Below are 22,732 nucleotides of genomic sequence, written 5' to 3'. Positions count from 1 at the left end.
GTTAGTATGTTCAAATTACTGCACTTGAGCCAGCCCAGCTCAAGGGAGAGCAACCACACTTCAGAACAACACTGGAATTACACAGAGTGATTTGATCAGTGGCACAGAGTGGTTGGATTAGCTGCTGCTGAGCTGTAACTTGAGCTGTCACATCCCCGCTACACTATTTAGCTCACTGGAGCTTCAACCCCCACAGGCGACGGAGCTTGAGCTGAAGGCACCACTCACCTCAAACTAGAGACTTGTGTGTGTGGACCTGGGACGAGGTAGGGGCACCACTTGTTCTAACCCAAGCTAACTGCTGTGAAGTCACACCCTCAGACAGTACTCTTGCCACTGTTGTAATAAAATTGACTGAGATCCTCAACCTAGTGAATGTGCTACATACTGGGGGTTTTTCTCCCCTTTGTCAAGAACTGTTTTGCTTTCTGTATCCAATAGAAAGGGGCGGCCTTTGGGAAAACGGCTCCAGCTAACTACCTCTGCAGGTACTGTCTGCACCTCCCCACCAGGCTGGCCGCTCCAGGAGGCATTGCCCACTCCTGTTGCCATCAGCCCTGGCCTGCCAGCTTGCAGCACTCAGACAGCACCCCTCTGACCAGGCACCCTAGGCAGTCACCCACGTTGCCTACCCGTAAGGCTGGCCCTGCTGGTAGAAATATCTTTCCCTTTGCTGCAAATTACTGAACAACTGTGGGTCTTGAGAGTGTTTGGGGATTAGCTAAGTGTTTAGACAGTGCTTTGGAGATATAAAATGCTGTGCAAATGTCAAGATTCAAAGATAGACTGCAAAGGAAATTCAACTTATTGAATTTTTAGAAACAACACGTTAGATAATGTTAAGTCTGTTGTTCAAAGGTAAAATGAAAGTCACACTTAACTTTCCCAAAATGTTAACAGTAAACTGTGTGAAAGACTTCTTAACACACCCTGTAGAACTTAATATGCAGAAACTGTTGTTTCATAGACATTACTCTACTCTAAAAACCTGTAGAACTCAACACAGAATGAAATACTTCCTTTAGAAGTTTTTTAAACCTTGGGGTTTGTGATAGAAGCAGCAGTCGCAGCCCGGGACTTGTTTGATCACCGTAAACCAGCCTAATTTGACTCCTGGCTGAGATGGCTGCTTCTGATACCATTGATGCAACCTCAAGCATATTTTACATATCCTTTTATGTTATTGAACTATGTGTAGCAGAATAAGATTTCTTTACATTGGAACACAGAAGACCAGGCAGCACAGAGCAACATATCCTTATGGAAAAGTCCTACAGAGTTGAACAGAGAATTATAACCTTTCCGTATAATTTGGTAGAATTCTATAGCAGGATTATACAGTATGACTTAAAATTTCTACAGAAAGAATATCCTACTGTAGTGATCACATGTCACTGAGTTATCACAAAACATGACATGTTAATTTTGAAATGTCTTTTTGGAGCCGAGCATTTATCATTTTATATACAGTGGTCATCACTTAAAAATATCTTTGAGGTTTTTTTTCTTTGCCATTGATTTTGCTGTGTTTTCTATTCAAGTATAATACCTAATGAAAATATGATGGAAAGCTTCATGACTGCAAAATGGTAAATGTGATTTGATTTTTTTTTTGGTATGTTTCTGAATATTTTTTACTGTAGATCTTGTTTGGCAACGATTGGTTTACCACCAGTAATATTTTAACAAAGGCTAAAGGATCTTAATATGAGTCTAAATGGATACCATCAGACACTGTTTCTGCTTCTCTAACATGTTACACATTATTAGACAGCATAAATGTGATATCTTATACCTCTTTGATTCTGTGGTTAACTATGAGGTTGGAAAAAATATTTTGGCTCTGTTACAGTGAAACTTTTCTTGTTTCCCATAACAATATTTTACCACAATTGAACTGATTTAGCATAATCCCTGTAATAAATTCTGAGACTAGAATGTCCTAAAAGGATTGTAAAAGAAACCAAAAACTTGCTTACAAAGCCAACATTTTTGGAGAGAGATTGAAGATAAGGGTTTTATACAAATTCTGGTTAAAATATAGTGAAAATGCTGTAAATTTCACCAGCATGAAACCTAAAATGCTTGCTACTTACCAGACTTCTAATTGATTTGTGGAGAAGCAGTCAATAATGGTCATGTATTTTCTATGTAAGAGGATTGTTTAAACTCTGAAATAAAGTGAAAACTCCAAACTAGGGACGAAATCTTCACTGTTGGAAAGAGGCTTTGTGGAGGCTTAGCACAGGCTTATATACCACTTAAATATTATTTTCACTCTGAGTCATAGTAGCATGTGCATCATGTTAGTTCCAACTAGGACATGGGCTGGACGGGAGAGGTAACTAGTGGCTGGAATGGGGAAGATCCTGCATGGAAAATCTTGGAATGGCCAAACTTGAGGATAAAGCATAGGAGAGCTTTATGTTCTGCTAGGTTTACCAAAAAAGCCAAACTTCAAAAGGGGTAAGTTTAGACTGCATATTCTGTTGAGACCAGGGTGGGAATTTCAATGGCTCGCAATCCACAATGAGCTCACTTTTATTTAAGGAAATATTAATATTTTTGGATTTTCAAAATGAAACTGAGTATAAAGGGAAGCGATTGAGTTCAGGTTTCAGAGTAGCAGCCGTGTTAGTCTGTATTTGCAAAAAGAAAAGGAGTACTTGTGGCACCTTAGAGACTAACAAATTTATTTGAGCATAAGCTTTCGTGAGCTACAGCTTACTTCATCATCGGATGCATTCAGTGGAAAATACAGAGGGGAGATTTTATATACACACAGAACATGAAACAATGGGTGTTACCATACACACTGTAACAAGAGCGATCACTTAAGGTGAGCAGGAGAGCGGGGGGAGGGAAGGGGGGGGGAACCTTTTGTAGTGATAAGCAAGATGGGCCATTTCCAGCAGTTGATAAGAACCTCTGAGGAACAGTGGGGGTGTGTGTGTGTGTGGGGGGGGGGAATAAACATGGGGAAATAGTTTTACTTTGTGTAATGACCCATCCACCAGTCTCTATTCAAGCCTAAGTTAATTGTATCCAGTTTGCAAATTAATTCCAATTCAGCAGTCTCTCGTTGGAGTCTGTTTTTGAAGTTTTTTTGTGGAAGAATTGCAACTTTTAGGTCTGTAATCGAGTGACCAGAGAGATTGAAGTGTTCTCCAACTGGTTTTTGAATGTTATAATTCTTGATATCTGATTTGTGTCCATTCATTCTTTTATGTAGAGACTGTCCGGTTTGCCCAATGTACATGGCAGAGGGGCATTGCTGGCACATGATGGCATAGATCACATTGGTAGATGTGCAGGTGAACGAGTCTCTGATTGTGTGGCTGATGTGATTAGGCCCTATGATGGTGTCCCCTGAATAGATATGTGGACACAGTTGACAAGGGGCTTTGTTGCAAGGATAGGTTCCTGGGTTAGTGGTTCTGTTGTGTGGTGTGTGGTTGCTGGTGAGTATTTGCTTCAGGCTGGGGGGCTGTCTGTAAGCAAGGACTAGCCTGTCTCTCAAGATCTCTGAGAGTGATGGGTCGTCCTTCAGGATAGGTTGTAGATCCTTGATGATGTGCTGGAGAGGTTTTTGTTGGGGGCTGAAGGTGATGGCTAGTGGCGTTCTGTTATTTTCTTTGTTGGGCCTGTCCCGTAGTAGGTGACTTCTGGGTACTCTTCTGGCTCTGTCAGTCTGTTTCTTCACTTCAGTAGGTGGGTACTGTAGTTGTAAGAATGCTTGATAGAGGTGTTTGTCTCTATCTGAGGGGTTGGAGCAAATCTGGTTGTATCGTAGAGCTTGGCTGTAGACAATGGATCATGTGGTGTGGTCTGGATGAAAACTGGAGTCATGTAGGTAGGAAGAGCGATCAGTAGGTTTCCGGTATAGGTTGGTGTTTATGTGACTATCACTTATTAGCACCACAGTGTCCAGGAAGTGGATCTCTTGTGTAGACTGGTCCACGCTGAGGTTGATGGTGAGATGGAAATTGTTGAAATCATGGTGGAATTCCTCAAGGGCTTCTTTTCCATGGGTCCAGATGATGAAGATGTCATCAATATAGCGCAAGTAGAGTAGGGGCGTTATGGGACGAGAGCTGAGGAAGCGTTGTTCTAAGTCAGCCATAAAAATGTTGGCATACTGTGTGGTCATGCGGGTACCCATAGCAGTGCCGCTGTTTTGAAGGTATCCTTGTATTACCTTTCAAGCATAGTTTTACTCACACTGTAACTGTTCAGTCTTTGAGGATGTTTTCTGAGGATAGATTTTCTTAAGCCAAGTAATTTGGCATGCTTTGAATGTACCAAATGGATAAAATTACAATTCTGTCTCTCCAGGTTTCTGTATGGTGCCCACTGTTGTGATAGTTGTAGGTATGGCAACACTGCAGCTTGGTATGTGCCTCTCAGTCCAGGCAGAGAGATGCATGCTAGTTCCGCTCTAGCTAGTGTGCTGAAAATAGCAGTATAGACATTGTGGGATGGGCGGCAGTTGGGCTAGCCACTTGCACGCAAACCCAGGGGGCTGGGCAGGCTTGGACGTGGGGAGCGAGCTGAAGCTGCTGCACATACCACAGTGTCCAGACTGCTATTTTTAGCACGCGCACTCAAGCAGAGCTATTGCAAGTCAGCCTGCTCAGCCTGGGACGCTTGCTCCCAGCTGCTGTGTAGACATAGCCGGAGTGCCTTACAAAACATGTAACGTGTCTACAGCCTCCACAGGGTACTTTCTCACCGGCGGGCTCTCCTTGTTTTGCCAACAGCAGCACGAAACCAAAGCTCCAATTGCAAAGCTTTGGGGGTGGAAGTTTCTGACCTAGAGTCGCTGTTGCACATGGGTAGGGCGCGACCAAATTCGTGGCCATGAAAAATGCATCACGGACCATGAAATCTGGTCTCCCCCTGTGAAATCTGGTCTTTTGTGTGCTTTTACCCTATACTATACTGATTTCACAGGCGAGACCACCGTTTCTCAAATTGGGGGTCCTGACCCAAAAGGGAGTTGCAGAGGAGGTTGCAAAGTTATTTTAGGGGTTCACGGTATTGCCGCCCTTACTTCTGCGCTGCCTTCAGAGCTGGGTGGCTGGACAGCGGCGGCTGTTGGCAACACCCTGCCACAGCAGTGCAGAAGTCAGGGTGGTAACATCATACCACGTAACCCTTACTTCTGTGCTGCTGCCTTCGCAGCTGGGCGGCCAAAGAGTGGCGGCTGCTGACTGAGGGCCCAGTGCTGCAGGCAGCAGTGCAGAAGTAAGGGTGGCAAGACCATGTTATGCCATCCTGACTTCTGTGCTGCTGCTGGTGGCAGCTGTGCCTTCAGAGCTGGGTTCCCGGCCAGCAGTCACCGCTCTCTGGCTGCCCAGCGCTGCCTTCAGAGCTGGGTTCCCGGCCAGCAGTCACCGCTCTCTGGCTGCCCAGCGCTGCCTTCAGAGCTGGGTTCCCGGCCAGCAGTCACCGCTCTCCGGCTGCCCAGCGCTGCCTTCAGAACTGGGCTCCCGGCCAGCAGTCACCGCTCTCCGGCTGCCCAGCGCTGCCTTCAGAGCTGGGCTCCCGGCCACCAGTCACCGCTCTCCGGCTGCCCAGCGCTGCCTTCAGAGCTGGGCTCCCGGCCACCAGTCACCGCTCTCCGGCTGCCCAGCGCTGCCTTCAGAGCTGGGCTCCTGGCCACCAGTCACCGCTCTCCAGCTGCCCAGCGCTGCCTTCAGAGCTGGGCTCCCGGCCACCAGTCACCGCTCTCCGGCTGCCCAGCTCTGAAGGCAGTGCCGCCACCAGCAGCAGCGCAGAAATAAGGGTAGCAGTATCGCAACCCCCCTACAATAACCTTGCAACCCCCCCCACCCACACACAACTCCTTTTTGGGTCAGGATCCCAACAATTACAACACCGTGAAATTTCAGATTTAAATTTACAATTTAATGGCCATGAAACTGACTAGAATGAACCGTGAATTTGGTATGGCCCTACATGTGGGGTTGTCTTGACGTGAGTCCTCCCCTGGCTTTCCTGAGAGAAGCAGGCAGGGCTCACAAACAAACCCTTTGGTAAGTAGGTACCATACATCATTCACAGAAGAAATATGAAGATCGCTATATCCAACCACTGTAATTTATGCAGGAAGGCTCAGTAGATTTGACTAGGATATGAATTTATACTACTTCCATTCATTTACTTATTACAATGCCAGGCTATTATTCAATTGCTTCCCAGCACTGTCAGCGGATGTCCAATTCGCAGCCACTGTACCATTAAATTACTAAACATGAGTTTTAGCTATCTGTGTTTACATTAATAAGTATTCCGTTAATATTGAATTACCTGGCTCAGAATACAGCCATATCAGATATTTAGATTGACTTGCACATATATTTGTATTATGGTACATGTCAGAAAAACAATCATTTGAAATTTGTATTGTGAAGACCTGTATGAATTAAATGTATATGAAGAGAGGTAGTTTAATGGGGAGATTGAGGCAGGGGATTCATAATAAATCTTCCTCTCTTTCTAGCTGTCCAGGGAAAAGGGAACTTATTCATAGTGACAGCCAGGAGCCCAGTCTTGGTCAGTTCTGAAATTAAGAGAGACTTCAGTGCAATGAAGAACACAGCCGACAAGCCACTGATGTATACCCATGTGAAATACAGTGCAATCTAATTTTCTTAAGAGTGCTTTATACACAGTGTTGCAAACTGTTTTAATGATAGACAGTCCTAAGCTAAGAAAGAAGGTGTTAAGGCAAGAGTCAAGAAGAGGAACTGGCATCAGCTCGTATAAGATACAAGGAAGAATGACTGCACCACAGAGATTTATTTTAGGGTGCTGAGGCAGCCGGGGCATAAAGTCTGAGTGAGTGAGTAAATATGATGTCTAAGGGGCAGAGTAGAGCAACTCCATAGAGCCTCGAAAAACCAAGAGAGCAATTTTAAGTGTGTTGAAAAGGATATAAAGGTGACAAAGGATTATATGAATTTGTTTCCTTGAGTGAGAAATGTAGTTTGGGTGCAGAAATCTACAAAGGGAAAAGAACTGGGATGTTTTAAAGGATGCAGCTCTGAGCAGGGCTTCCAACCCACTCTGATTTGTGGTGTGTGTGTTTTCTTCTTTAATCATAGCTAAGGCTAAGATTTGTCATGGATATTTTTTACTAAAAAGTCACAGACAGGTCACAGGCAATAAAGAGAAATTCACGGAACCCCGTGACCTGTCCCTGACTTACTAAAAATATCCATGAAAAATGGGAAGGGACTGGGCAACTGCGGGGTGGCGGGGAGCTCCAGGGCCCCCACCACCTGTGGAGGCTCAGAGCTCCAGGGTCCCCTTGCCCATGCTGGCAGAGGGGAGCTGCGGTGTGCCCCCGCTGCCCATGGTGGCTGGGAGCTGTGGAGTGCCAGCAGGGGAACCTCACAGCTCCCCGCCACTGCAGGAGGCAGCGGGACCCTGCAGCTCCCAGCTACAGGGGCTGAAGTCACGGAGGTCTTTGGAAGTCATGGGTTCCATGAGTTCCAGAGACCTCCGTGATAAAATCATAGCCGTAATTAAAAGGTGGGAGACAGGCTCTTTTAGTTCCTGTGAGCTGATAGGCTATAATTATCTACAACTCGGCATTATCTGCATGCATCCTCCCCTTCATCTCGCTGCCCCCTACCCCTTGTTTGTAGAAACCAGAGACTTCTCACCTGGACCTATCCAGGCCCTTCCTCTTGCTGCGAACCTGGAGAGCATGATGTTTTCTTCTAGGCCTCTCTGGTGGGCCTGTAAAGTCTGCTCTTTTATTGGTCAGACCTGATCCTGGGAAGTGCAACACATGGCCCACGTCCAGCAAACAGTGAGCTTGTTTTGTTACGAAAACAGACCAATTCTTTCCAGTGATGCCAACGTTTGCATGGGGGATAGGGGTAGAGTCAACAGCATTTGTCCAACTCCTTACTGTCAAATTGTGCTATCCTCAACTTGATGATGATTTCAGTTTATGGAGTAATAACTGTCCTGTGCTGACCAAACCCAAGCCTGAGGTTCTTAGCCCAGGACACTGTTATTCCCTTATTAAAAGGTAATACAAAGTACTCCCAAGTTAGAACGCTGACTCATCTTTCACTCAGCACATTGCGGTGAGTCGGCACAGAGCAGTAAGCTGAGGGGTGAACTTTTGCTAGCAGTGGATGAAGTATTCACAATAGGAACTGAAAACTGCTGTACAGCTGAGTCGGAAACAGCACAGCATTTCTCTGCCCTTCCCTCCCCTTCTAGTGCATGTGCTATTTCATTTCTGTCAGAATGAAAAGGGGCCTGAGGGCAAGCTGGAAAGGAGGGTAGCAGGACTATATGGCAGGGGTGACCAAACTTACTGGCCCTCCAAGCTGCATACAACAATCTTCAGAAGTTCGAGAGCTGGGGTACACCTGCCAGGAGCCGGGGCTTGGGGCTTCAGTCTCATTCCTGCTGAAGCCCCGAGCCCTGGCATATGCGCCCTACACGGCTGAAGCCCTGAAACCCTTCTCCCCACTGGACAGAAGTTGCTACCCCACCACCCTACTGCAAGGCAGAGGTCCCTAGCTCATGTCCCCTCCCCGCCGCCCCATCTGATAGGCAGAGAATGAGGGGTCAGAAGGAGCTTGTGAGCCACACTTTAATGGTAAAAGAGCCTCATGTGGCTTGCGAGCCACAGTTTGGCCACCACTGATCTATGGGGAAGGAGTAGGTAAAAACAATTCTGCTGACTCAGTGGTCACCCTATCCTCTCACAGGGAGAGTCACTGTTAAATACAAGCAGTGAATGCATTGGTGGAGGTGGGACGGATGTTTAAGAAGTACAGTGGTCTGTTTACTGTTCTACCAAGTTAGCTATTCAATGTATGTTGGCTGTGAAGGGAGGTGTGCCTGGGTGCAGCTCTGTTTGACCATGGTCATGCACTCTTTGCTGTGTCTGAGCTGACTTTGTACACACTTGGAAGGTCTGATAATAGTAACCTGATTCTCCAGGAGTACCTGAGTGTGCTTACTCACCCTCTTGGATGCACATCCAGCCTCTCTGAATGCTGCGCCTACGACCTCTACCAAACCAGCGGGTGGCATTGCCTTTGACTTCTTTAGGAGCAGGATTGGGCCCTAACCATTTCCAGTTGGACTGCACTCTCTGTGAGCCACCCCACATTGTTACAGCTCACATGGAATACGTTAATTTTTGGGTTCCAGCGTTGTTCTTATTTGTTGTTGATGCAAATGAGGCCTCTTGCTACTGTCTCAGGGGCTCCCGTTGCTGGCTAGTCATGCTGTGAAGCCTTACTAAGGCAACACTTTACTGAATGGCGCATTCTCAATAAAAATAAGGTACTCTGAGAAACCTTCAAATGACTGCTGCATTTTAAACTATTTACAGAAAGAAGGCAAAACAATCCATTTAATCAGTACTTACTTAATTGGGAAGTCTGAAATTGGGATGTCACCTCAGGAAGCCAATGAACCCTAATAATACTGAAGAGCCCAGATGGATGTTTTAGTGGAATAGTAACTGGGATGCTTGCAGATGGTAAATGATTTCAGCTTGGGATAGCCACTCTTGGTGGTGCTTGGACACTGCTGATTCTTTACCTTCCATCAAAACCCTTCTGTCAACAGCGCCTCAGCAAAGCAAAATGCTTTAGGACTAGTATTTGTAACATGGTAATACCCACGTAACAGGCCACAGCTGAGATTAGAATCCCATTGTGCACCATACGGTGCAGACACATAGTGAGAGACAGCCCCTGCTCTTAAGAACTTTATCTTGTCAGTTGGGACTGAAAGAGCAAATGGGGAACCGGAGGCATAGAATCATAGAATATCAGTGTTGGAAGGGATCTCAGGCGGTCATCTAGTCCAACCCCCTGCTCAAAGCAGGACCAATCCCCAACTAAATCATCCCAGCCAGGGCTTTGTCAAGCCTGACCTTAAAAACTTCTAAGGAAGCAGATTCCACCACCTCCCAAGGTAACGCATTCCAGTGTTTCACCACCCTCCTAGTGAAAAAGTTTTTCCTAATATCCAACCTAAACCTCCCCCACTGCAACTTGAGACCATTACTCCTCATTCTGTCATCTGCTACCACTGAGAACAGTCTAGAGCCATCCTCTTTGGAACCCCCTTTCAGGTAATTGAAAGCAGCTATCAAATCCCCCCTCATTCTTCTCTTCTGCAGACTAAACAATCCCAGTTCCCTCAGCTTCTCCTCATAAGTCATGTGTTCCAGTCCCCTAATCATTTTTGTTGCCCTCTGCTGGACATTTTCCAATTTTTCCACATCCTTCTTGTAGTGTGGGGCCCTAAACTGGACACAGTACTCCAGATGAGGCCTCACCAATGTCAAATAGAGGGGAACGATCACGTCCCTCGATCTGCTGGTAATGCCCCTACTTATACATCCCAAAATGCCATTGGCCTTCTTGGCAACAAGGGCACACTGTTGACTCATATCCAGCTTCTCGTCCACTGTAACCCCTAGGTACTTTTCTGCAGAACTGCTGCCTAGCCATTCAGTCCCTAGTCTGTAGCGATGCATGGGATTCTTCCGTCCTAAGTGCAGGACTCTGCACTTGTCCTTGTTGAACCTCATCAGATTTCTTTTGGCCCATCCTCTAATTTGTCTAGGGCCCTCTGTATCCTATCCCTACCCTCCAACGTATCTACCTCTCCTCCCTGTTTAGTGTCATCTGCAAACTTGCTGAGGGTGCAATCCACACCATCTTCCAGATCATTAATGAAGTTATTGAACAAAACCGGCCCCAGGACCGACCCTTGGGGCACTCCACTTGATACCAGCTGCCAACTAGACATGGAGCCATTGATCACTACCCGTTGAGCCCAATGATCTAGCCAGCTTTCTATCCACCTTATCGTCCATTCATCCAGCCCATACTTCTTTAACTTACTGGCAAGAATACTGTGGGAGACCGTGTCAAAAGCTTTGCTAAAGTCAAGGAACACCACGTCCACCGCTTTCCCCTCATCCATAGAGCCAGTTATCTCATCATAGAAGGCAATTAGATTAGTCAGGCATGACCTTCCCTTGGTGAATCCATGCTGGCTGTTCCTGATCACTTTCCTCTCATGCAAGTGCTTCAGGATTGATTCTTTGAGGACCTGCTCCATGATTTTTCCAGGGACTGAGGTGAGGCTGACTGGCCTGTAGTTCCCAGGATCCTCCTTCTTCCCTTTTGTAAAGATGGGCACTACATTAGCCTTTTTCCAGTCGTCCGGGACCTCCCCCAATCGCCATGAGTTTTCAAAGATAATGGCCAATGGCTTTGCAATCACATCCACCAACTCCTTTAGCACTCTCGGATGCAGCGCATCCGGCCCCATGGACTTGTGCTCGTCCAGCTTTTCTAAATAGTCCCGAACCACTTCTTTCTCCACAGAGGGCTGGCCACCTCCTCCCCATGCTGTGCTGCCCAGTGCAGTAGTCTGGGAGCTGACCTTGTTCGTGAAGACAGAGGCAAAAAAAGCATTGAGTACATTAGCTTTTTCCACATCCTCTGACACTAGGTTGCCTCCCTCATTCAGTAAGGGGCCCACACTTTCCTTGGCTTTCTTCTTGTTGTCAACATACCTGAAGAAACCCTTCTTGTTACTCTTAACATCTCTTGCTAGTTGCAACTCCAGGTGTGATTTGGCCTTCCTGATTTCACTCCTGCATGCTCGAGCAATATTTTTATACTCTTCCCTGGTCATTTGTCCAATCTTCCACTTCTTGTAAGCTTTTTTTTTGTGTTTTAAGATCAGCAAGGATCTCACTGTTAAGCCAAGCTGGTCGCCTGCCATATTTACTATTCTACCTACACATCGGGATGGTTTGTCCCTGTAACCTCAATAAAGATTCTTTAAAATACAGCCAGCTCTCCTGAACTCCTTTCCCCCTCATGTTATTCTCCCAGGGGATCCTGCTCATCAGTTCCCTGAGGTTGTCAAAGTCTGCTTTTCTAAAGTCCAGGGTCCATATTCTGCTGCTCTCCTTTCTTCCCTGTGTCAGGATCCTGAACTCGACCATCGCATGGTCACTGCCTCCCAGGTTCCCATCCACTTTTGCTTCCCTTACTAATTCTTCCCAGTTTGTGAGCAGCAGGTCAAGAAGAGCTCTGCCCCTAGTTGGTTCCTCCAGCACTTGCACCAGGAAATTGTCTGCTACACTTTCCAAAAACTTCCTGGATTGTCTGTGCCCCGCTGTATTGCTCTCCCAGCAGATATCAGGGTGATTGAAGTCTCCCATAAGAACCAGAGCCTGTGATCTAGTAACTTCCGTTAGTTGCCGGAAGAGAGCCTCGTCCACCTCATCCCCCCGATCCAGTGGTCTATAGCAGACTCTCACCACGACATCACTCTTGTTGCTCAGGCTTCTAAACTTAATCCAGAGACACTCAGGTTTTTCTGCAGTTTCATACCGGAGCTCTGAGCAGACATATTGCTCTCTTATATACAATGCAACTCCCCCACCCTTTTCTGCCCTGCCTGTCCTTCCTGAACAGTTTATATCCATCCATGACAGTACTCCAGTCATGTGAGTTATCCCACCAAGTCTCTGTTATTCCAGTCACATCATAATTCCTTGACTGTGCCAGGACTTCCAGTTCTCCCTGCTTGTTTCCCAGGCTTCTTGCATTTGTGTATAGGCACTTGAGATAACTTGCTGTTTGTCCTGCTTTCTTAGTATGAGGCAGGAGCCCTTCCCTTTCACGTTCTCCTGCTCGTGCTTCCTCCTGGTATCCCACGTCCCCACTTACCTCAGGGCTTTGGTCTCCTTCCCCCGGTGAACCTAGTTTAAAGCCCTCCTCACTAGGTTAGCCAGCCTGCTTGCGAAGGTGCTCTTCCCTCTCTTTGTTAGGTGGAGTCCATCTCTGCCTAGCACTCCTCCTTCTTGGAACACCAACCCATGGTCAAAGAATCCAAAGCCTTCTCTCCGACACCACCTGCATAGTCATTTGTTGACTTCCACGATTCAACGGTCTCTACCCAGGCCTTTTCCTTCTACAGGGAGGATGGACAAAAACCCCACTTGTGCCTCAAACTCCTTTATCCTTCTTCCCAGAGCCACGTAGTCCGCAGTGATCCACTCAAGGTTATTCTTGGCAGTATCATTGGTGTCCACGTGGAGAAGCAGGAAGGGGTAGTGATCCGAGGGCTTGATGAGTCTCTGCAGTCTCTTCGTCACAGAGGTGAAGTGACTGGCCCCAGGTCATCTGCCAGGTCAGTAGAGGAACTGGGCATTGATGCTGCCAACAGACCCTTTCAAACACTATTTGATGTCAGTTCTCTTCAGGATGGGAGGATTGTAAGACTTCTCAGAAAGCTGATTGGCATCTTTTGTTTTTGTTGGGGGTTTTTTGAGCCATCATGTATAATTGTAGCCTTCTTGCCAGGCAGGGGCTTGAAAGAAGCAGCTTACAGACACCGCTACTAAAACTGAGGCTTCCTGTCTAGCCTGTGCTTGAGAATGCAAAAAGACTGTGGGGCCAGACCAGGAGCCTAACTTGTAAGCAGGGCAACCAACAACAGGCCCTAGGTAGCCTGCATGTGGCTGGGACTGCCCTGATAGGTGAACAGAAGGAGACAGTGCATGGGAGAGAACCCAACTCCCTGCAGCCAGCTTCCAGCAGCAGGAGAAGGCACAACTCCTCAGTGCTCTCTGCTGCAGAGCCTAGTGTTCAAGCATTAAAGGGGAGTAAGCCAAGACAGTGCAACATTCAGGTTTTATTCTTTCCTCTGTGCATGCTGTTCTCGCTCATCAAGCATCTCCTGGAAGCAGAGTTCTCCAAGTTACTAGATGCAATCATGCTGTAGAGACCCCTAGTGGGCAGGTATTTATTAACACAGAGGCTCTTTCTAGCAGACAGATGAGGCAGTGGTCCCAATCTGTCACAGCTTCCACCATGCTGTCTCCACATCCAGACACCAGAATGCCATCAGCTATGATACAGATCCCTGTGAGTCCAGTTACTATGTCTTTTTGGCAGTATTCATAGTCTTCCACATTTGGGACTGATATTGTCCCAAATGACATTCTCAATCTTCTCTCTCTAACCACCGATGTCCAAAATGTGGTAAGGTAGCAGCAGCACTTGCCAAAATCTATCTCCGGTATTGAGTACTGAGAACCCTTTTTTGATTTTGTTTCAGAGTAACAGCCATGTTAGTCTGTATTCGCAAAAAGAAAAGGAGTACTTGTGGCACCTTAGAGACTAACCAATTTATTTGAGCATGAGCTTTCGTGAGCTACAGCTCACTTCATCGGATGCATACTGTGGAAAGTGTAGAAGATCTTTTTATACACACAAAGCATGAAAAAATACCTCCCCCCACCTCACTCTCCTGCTGGTAATAGCTTATCTAAAGTGATCACTCTCCTTACAATGTGTATGATAATCAAGATGGGCCATTTCCAGCACAAATCCAGGTTTTCTCACGCCCCCCCACCCCCTACACTTTCCACAGTATGCATCCGATGAAGTGAGCTGTAGCTCATGAAAGCTTATGCTCAAATAAATTGGTTAGTCTCTAAGGTGCCACAAGTACTCCTTTTCTTTTTTTGATTTTGCTAAGTCAGGTAATATTTCTTCAACTGTAGGCATTTGGTAGGGAGCATTTAGTGCTTTGTCTAAGTTCCCTGGGTCTATGCAAATACACAGCTTGATGGGTTTTTCAATGGCTACCATGCTGCTTATCTATCTTGTGGGCATCGTGACTTTACCATTTATGATGCCTTTTTCCATTTATTTTCTTGTGCCCATTACTTTTTCTCTTAATGCAATGGATAGTCTTTTAGGTAGGTGCTGTATTGGCCGAGTCATCTTATCTGTTTTCAGGGGCCATAGGCCTGGAAGACATCAGTCCATAAGAAACATCTTGGTAATCTTTAACAGCTTTGCTGCAGGGTCCCACAGTGTGTTGTCTATTCTGGATATGTCTTTTGTTTTGCTCGTCTATTGTAGGATTTTTTTTTTTAACCCCAGGTGTGGTTCACAAAATAACTCGTTTTAGTGGCTCTTGTGTCTGTACTTTTCCTTGGTATTTTGCTTGCAAATTACATTGTCCCAGTGGTATTACAGTCATGCCATTGTATAATTTGGCTTTACTAGGTTGTGGGCTTTTGTACTGTTGAAGGAGGCAATATATGGTGTTGCTGCAGGATGGGTCTCATTTATTTGATATCCTTGATTCCCTTGCCTGTTCCACTTCCTTTCTTCTAATTTACCCTTATCTTTTCCTTGAATAAAACATTTCTTTACCTGGCTAGTAGGTGGCAGTACCAAGTACAAAGAACACAGGGCCCACTGTCCTAAGTGGGTCAGTGAGCTCCTGAGGAGAGAGGAATAAGGAGCTCTGCCACCCTTAGGAACCAGCAGTGTCCCCTGGAGGATGAGGGAAGGGACAATGTGAATCTCAGAATCATTTTGGATACAAAATAGTATCTTTTCTTAACTGGGGTATTCGCTTCTTAGGACAACAGGTTGTCCACAAAGAGAGTCTAATTAAGAGGATTCAACAACATAAACCCGACTGATATAAAATTAACACTACACCCATTAGATGAAAGAAAAGCTGGCTAAGTGATAGATCTCAAAATGTAATTGATGAATCCCCATTTACACTGTGTTTCTAGAGGGGTCCTGCAGGGATCAGATTTTGGCCCTATGCTATTTAATGTTTTTATTAAGGAAGACGAACAAAATTATCACTGATAAAATTTCCAGATGAGACAAACTGGGAGAGTGGTAAATAACAAAGGACAGGTCACTGACACAGAGTCATCTGAATAGCTTAGTAAGATGGACTCGAACAAACAATATGTGTTTTAATATGGTGGAATGAAAATCTAGAATCAAAGAATGTAGGCCATACTTACAAGATGGGGGGACTCTATCCTGGGAAGCAGCAACTCTGAAAAAGATTTGGGGACCATGGTGGATAATCCACTGATTGTGACCTTCCAGTGCAATGCTGTGGCCAAAAGGGCTAATGCAGTTCTTGGGTGCGTAAACAGGGGAATCTTCAGTAGGAGTAGAAAGCTTATTTTACCTCTGTATTTGGCACTGGTGTGTGACTGCTGATAGAATGCTGTGTCCAATTCTGGTGTCAACAGTTCAGGAAGGATGTTGATAAATTGGAGAGGGTTCAGAGAAGAGCCAAGAGAATAATTAAAGGATTAGACAATATGCCTTATAGTGATAGACTCAAGGAGCTCAATGTATTTTAACAAAAAATTAAGAGATGACCTGATTAAGGTCTATATGCACTCTATGTGTGGAGCAATATATGAAAATGAGCTCTTCAAGAAAGCTGTAACACAATGCAATGGCTGGAAGTGGAAGCTAGACAAATTCAGACTGGAAATAAGGCATACGTTTTTAACAGTGAGTAATGAGCCATTGGAACAATTTACCAAAGGTCATGGTGGATTCTTCATTACTGACCATTTTTAAGTCAAGACTGGATGTTTTCTAAAAGATCTGCTCTAGGAATTATTTTGAGCAAGTTCTATGGCCTGTGTTAAACAGGAGATCAGTTGAGATGATCACAGTGGTCATTTCTGGTCTTGGAATCCATGAATAAATGCTATTCCAGCCAGCATATTTACTTTGTAATTTTTGTGTTCCAGGCACAAAGTCCACTCTACTTTTACTGTGAAACGTAATCTTCACTTTCTGTCAAAGCATTCTATAGCATTGCATTATTTAACAGTTGCTTCATTTTACACCAAGAGGAACTGCAATTCAGGGATGGCTGATGCACTTACTAGCTTTTGTAGAAAATAACAGCTTAGGGAGTGAAGCTGCTATGTCACTATTTTTATTATGCATTTACTCCTGTTGAACCTTTTCATGAATATCAACAATATGTCCGAGTGTCCTGCATGCAACTTGATCAACACAAACTTTTAAGAAAAAATTCAGTGGCATGACTAGTGATGATGATTGTTTCTTTAACCTAGATGTATTGTTTTGGAGTGTCTGATCTAAAAAGTTACCGCTACAATGTAGGGCTGTCAAGTGATTACAAAATATTAGTCGCAATGAATCACACTATTAAAAATAATAGAATACCATTTATTTAAATATTTTTGGATGTTTTCTACATTTTTGAGTATATTAATTTCATTACAACACCGAATACAAAGTGTACAGTGCTCACTTTATATTTATTTTTATTACAAATATTTGCACTGTAAAAAACAAAAAAAATAGTATTTTTCAATTCACCTCATACTAGTACTGAAGTGCAATCTCTGTATCATGAAAGTTGAAATTACAGATGTCAAATTAGGTACAAAAAAACCCTGCATTCAAAAATAAAACAATTCTCATCTTTAGAGCCTCCAAGTCCACTCAGTCCTACTTCAGCCAATTGCTCAAACAAGTTTGGTTACAATTTGCAGGAGATGCTGCTGTCTGCTTCTTGCTTACATTATCACCTGAAAGTGAGAACAGGCGTTCACATAGCACTGTTACAGCCAGCGTCGCAAGATAATTTACATGCCAAATGCACTAAAGATTCATATGTCCCTTCATGCTTCAACCGCCATTCTCTATTTGTAAGTTACACTTTCATGATAAAGAAATTGCACTTGTATGAGGTGAATTGAAAAATACTATTTTTTATTAATTGTTTCTACAGTGCAAATATTTGTAATAAAAATAATAAAGTGAGCACTGTACACTTTATATTCTGTGTTGTAATAGAAATCAATATTTGCAAATGTAGAAAAAAATCAAAAAATATTTAATAAATTTCAGTTGTTGTTCTATTGTTTAATTTTTTAATTGTGATTAATTTTTTGAGTTAATTGCATAATTTAACTGAGATTAATCGACAGTCCTACTACAATGTAGAAATTGGAGCACAGAGCTAGAAATGGAAGAGCCAACCTAGAAGTGAGTTCCAAAAGACCCTAGCTGACTGAATTGTTTCCAACAAAATTAACCACCGAATTAGCCTCTTTATTTCTGCTCCTAGATATCTGTGAGCAGATCCCAATTTATTCAAATGTCACAATTCAAAATTGCTAAAATATTGTAAGATGATGTTCTTTCCCTCCTATTTCCCTCCCTCCCCCAAAAGAACAGTTCTTGAGTATTCTATATTCAAACTTGTAGTTAGGTTTGGTGTGATAAACCATAAGGTAATGTTTGTTTCCTGGTCGGAAACAACTGGCACTTTGAACATACATGTTTGCATGTATGAAGTCAGAATATTTCCCATGAATAACTGCATGTGCACTTTTGAAACTCGTTTTCGCAAATGTTTGTACTGGTGAAACTCCACTGTTTGCATTCCAAAAAATAAATACATAAAATAATGCAGTAAATGCATCTAAAATTTTAATCAAGTATTTCCAGAAAGCTCTTGCGGTGAGCTGCTTGCTCTCTACCAGTGGCTGAGGAATGCTTACAAAGAGTCACTGCTGCTCTGTGAAATAAATAAAACTTTACAGAGAGAAGAAAAAGTCAATGAAAAGAGATGCTTTAGATTCTCACTCCTGTTATCTGGGCATGTCTCGTGGGTATGAACCCAGCAGTTTGCTCTCCCTTCTTTTGGTCTCTCTTCTCTCAAAGATCTTTCTTTCAGGATCTTAATGTTCTGATCCCATAGTCTCATTCTCTTACAGCCTTTTTTTCTGTGTGCCTGTGGACTGCTACAGCTAGCATGTCTGCTTTTCAGACCACTTGCTCTGGGTGCCTTGAAGTCATTTTCTCCTCAGGTCTCCTCTCTTTCTGGGCCTCTTTCTGCCAAGGTTTTTGGTATCTCCAAGCATTTCAGTCACTTATTTTTATTTATCAGCATGCCACCTTACGTAAGTACATTAACATGAATATATACCCTGCACTACCATAGCTTACCTATGGAACTTCCACAGTACTTCTAGACCTGAGACATTCACCCTGACCCTGTAATTTACCACTTCCCTCTGCTTTGGGCTGGTTCAGAGAGAAAGGAACTGGGCAGCAATCCCACTTCTTGTCTTCAGAGCAATTCTAGAAGAGACACGTGCTACAGTATCCTACTCACAAAAGCTTGGTTCGAAATGAAACTTCTCAATACAGTTAGTGTATGAAATGTTCAAAGCTAAATTCTCCTATCCCTGCATTAAGCTTGGCTTTTTAAACAGTGTTTGTACTGTGCAGATAGAATGCTTCAAGCAATGCAAATGAAGGGCTGGCTCTGAAAATCAAACAGAAACAAAGCATGCATGCTATAGAAATGTAAATGTCACTGAAATCTCTACTGGGTTTGAGAGTCCGCTTTGAAGATTTGCAGTTGTACTTGCCTACCGAGGGCATATTCTCAGGGGGCCCCGTTAAAAATACAAAATTTCACCTTAAGAAAATGCTTGCCATTTCCAACTCTGTTTGCCAATGGGATTGGACACACATCTGTCAGCTTCTCAGCCACAGACCCAATCCCGATGCCATTCTGTTTAAGTGATATGTCAATCTTGTGCTGTTTACATTTCCACCAGGAAGTCAGCATCTCCTTGGAGAAACTGTTGATATTGCTCACACAATGTACTGTGAGATTTAAAAATAAGCAGAAGTAGTAATACAATAAACAACCACAATGTGTTAAAAGTTGTAGTTTAAAACAAACTTTCCTGGACTGTCATCACTTCCTCTCATTCAGTGATGCACTAATCATTCTGCATTTTCTTTGAGATAGTAAAAGTGACTCTGACAAGTCTGGTAGGGCTAAAACCAACATAGCTGCATTCTGGCTCATTACTGATGAGGGCTGGGTATTATGATTATTATGTCTCAGTGCTTTTTAATCTTTAATATATTTATCCTCACAACACTTCTGTGAATTAGGGAAGTGCCATTATCTCCATCTTATAGATGAGGAACTGAGGCATAGAGGCTAAGCGACTTGCCAAAGGTCACACCAGAAGTCTGTGGTGGAGCAGGGAATTGAACCCTGATCTTCAATGTTCCAGGTGAATGCTGTAACCATGGGTTCCTCCTTCCTCTCTTCCTTTGCAGGTTTGGTCAGTGATCTCACTATATCTTTGCTTTGCTTTGCTTTGCTTTGTCATTGGTGACCAGACTACTAAAATTTGTAAGAACACAGCAGATCGGCATGATGGAATGAGGTCTGGATGGGTCTACAGCCACAGAGATATGATGCCTTAGGCTTCTTGTTCTAGATCTAAGTAGCTGGAACCTTACCTGTATTGCAGCCTTCTTAGATTTGGAGTACTATGGCTTTTTCTAGGACAAAAAGGAGGAAGTCACAAAGCCTTGGAAACAAGCACAAAGCCTTGGAAACAAGCAGGGAGAACTGGAGGTCCTGGTGATGTCAAGGAACTATGACGTGATCGGAATAACAGAGACTTGGTGGGATAACTCACATGACTGGAGTACTGTCATGGATGGTTATAAACTGTTCAGGAAGGACAGGCAGGGCAGAAAAGGTGGGGGAGTAGCACTGTATGTAAGGGAGCAGTATGACTGCTCAGAGCTCCGGTACGAAACTGCAGAAAAACCTGAGTGTCTCTGGATTAAGTTTAGAAGTGTGTGCAACAAGAGTGATATAGTGGTGGGAGTCTGCTATAGACCACCGGACCAGGGGGATGAGGTAGATGAGGCTTTCTTCCGGCAGCTCACGGAAGCTACTAGATCGCATGCCCTGATTCTCATGGGTGACTTTAATTTTCCTGATATCTGCTGGGAGAGCAATACAGCGGTGCATAGACAATCCAGGAAGTTTTTGGAAAGCGTAGGGGACAATTTCCTGGCGCAAGTGCTAGAGGAGCCAACTGGGGGGGGGGGCGCTTTTCTTGACCTGCTGCTCACAAACCGGGTAGAATTAGTGGGGGAAGCAAAAGTGGATGGGAATCTGGGAGGCAGTGACCATGAGTTGGTTGAGTTCAGGATCCTGACGCAGGGAAGAAAGGTAAGCAGCAGGATACGGACCCTGGACTTCAGGAAAGCAGACTTCGACTCCCTCAGAGAACGGATGGCCAGGATCCCCTGGGGGACTAACTTGAAGGGGAAAGGAGTCCAGGAGAGCTGGCTGTATTTCAAGGAATCCCTGTTGAGGTTACAGGGACAAACCATCCCAATGAGTCGAAAGAATAGTAAATATGGCAGGCGACCAGCTTGGCTTAATGGTGAAATCCTAGCGGATCTTAAACATAAAAAAGAAGCTTACAAGAAGTGGAAGGTTGGACATATGACCAGGGAAGAGTATAAAAATATTGCTCGGGCATGTAGGAATGATATCAGGAGGGCCAAATCGCACCTGGAGCTGCAGCTAGCCAGAGATGTCAAGAGTAACAAGAAGGGTTTCTTCAGGTATGTTGGCAACAAGAAGAAAGCCAAGGAATGTGTGGGCCCCTTACTGAATGAGGGAGGCCTAGTGACACAGGATGTGGAAAAAGCTAATGTACTCAATGCTTTTTTTGCCTCTGTTTTCACTAACAAGGTCAGCTCCCAGACTGCTGCGCTGGGCATCACAAAATGGGGAAGAGATGGCCAGCCCTCTGTGGAGATAGAGGTGGTTAGGGACTATTTAGAAAAGCTGGACGAGCACAAGTCCATGGGGCCGGACGAGTTGCATCCGAGAGTGCTGAAGGAATTGGCGGCTGTGATTGCAGAGCCATTGGCCATTATCTTTGAAAACTCGTGGCGAACTGGGGAAGTCCCGGATGACTGGAAAAAGGCTAATGTAGTGCCAATCTTTAAAAAAGGGAAGAAGGAGGATCCTGGGAACTACAGGCCAGTCAGCCTCACCTCAGTCCCTGGAAAAATCATGGAGCAGGTCCTCAAAGAATCAATCCTGAAGCACTTGCATGAGAGGAAAGTGATCAGGAACAGCCAGCATGGATTCACCAAGGGAAGGTCATGCCTGACTAATCTAATTGCCTTTTATGATGAGATTACTGGTTCTGTGGATGAAGGGAAAGCAGTGGATGTATTGTTTCTTGACTTTAGCAAAGCTTTTGACACGGTCTCCCACAGTATTCTTGTCAGCAAGTTAAGGAAGTATGGGCTGGATGAATGCACTATAAGGTGGGTAGAAAGCTGGCTAGATTGTCGGGCTCAACGGGTAGTGATCAATGGCTCCATGTCTAGTTGGCAGCCGGTATCAAGTGGAGTAGCCCAAGGGTCGGTCCTGGGGCCGGTTTTGTTCAATATCTTCATAAATGATCTGGAGGATGGTGTGGATTGCACTCTCAGCAAATTTGCGGATGATACTAAACTGGGAGGAGTGGTAGATACGCTGGAGGGGAGGGATAGGATACAGAAGGACCTAGACAAATTGGAGGATTGGGCCAAAAGAAATCTGATGAGGTTCAATAAGGATAAGTGCAGGGTCCTGCACTTAGGACGGAAGAACCCAATGCACAGATACAGACTAGGGACCGAATGGCGAGGCAGCAGTTCTGCGGCAAAGGACCTAGGGGTGACAGTGGACGAGAAGCTGGATATGAGTCAGCAGTGTGCCCTTGTTGCCAAGAAGGCCAATGGCATTTTGGGATGTATAAGTAGGGGCATAGCGAGCAGATCGAGGGATGTGATCGTTCCCCTCTATTCGACATTGGTGAGGCCTCATCTGGAGTACTGTGTCCAGTTTTGGGCCCCACACTTCAAGAAGGATGTGGATAAATTGGAGAGAGTCCAGCAAAGGGCAACAAAAATGATTAGGGGACTGGAACACATGAGTTATGAGGAGAGGCTGAGGGAGCTGGGATTGTTTAGCCTGCAGAAGAGAA

This window comes from Lepidochelys kempii, chromosome 8, assembly GCF_965140285.1.
Source record: "Lepidochelys kempii isolate rLepKem1 chromosome 8, rLepKem1.hap1, whole genome shotgun sequence".
NCBI classification, from domain to species: Eukaryota; Metazoa; Chordata; order Testudines; family Cheloniidae; genus Lepidochelys; species Lepidochelys kempii.
Note: the sequence above shows the minus strand (reverse complement) of the source record.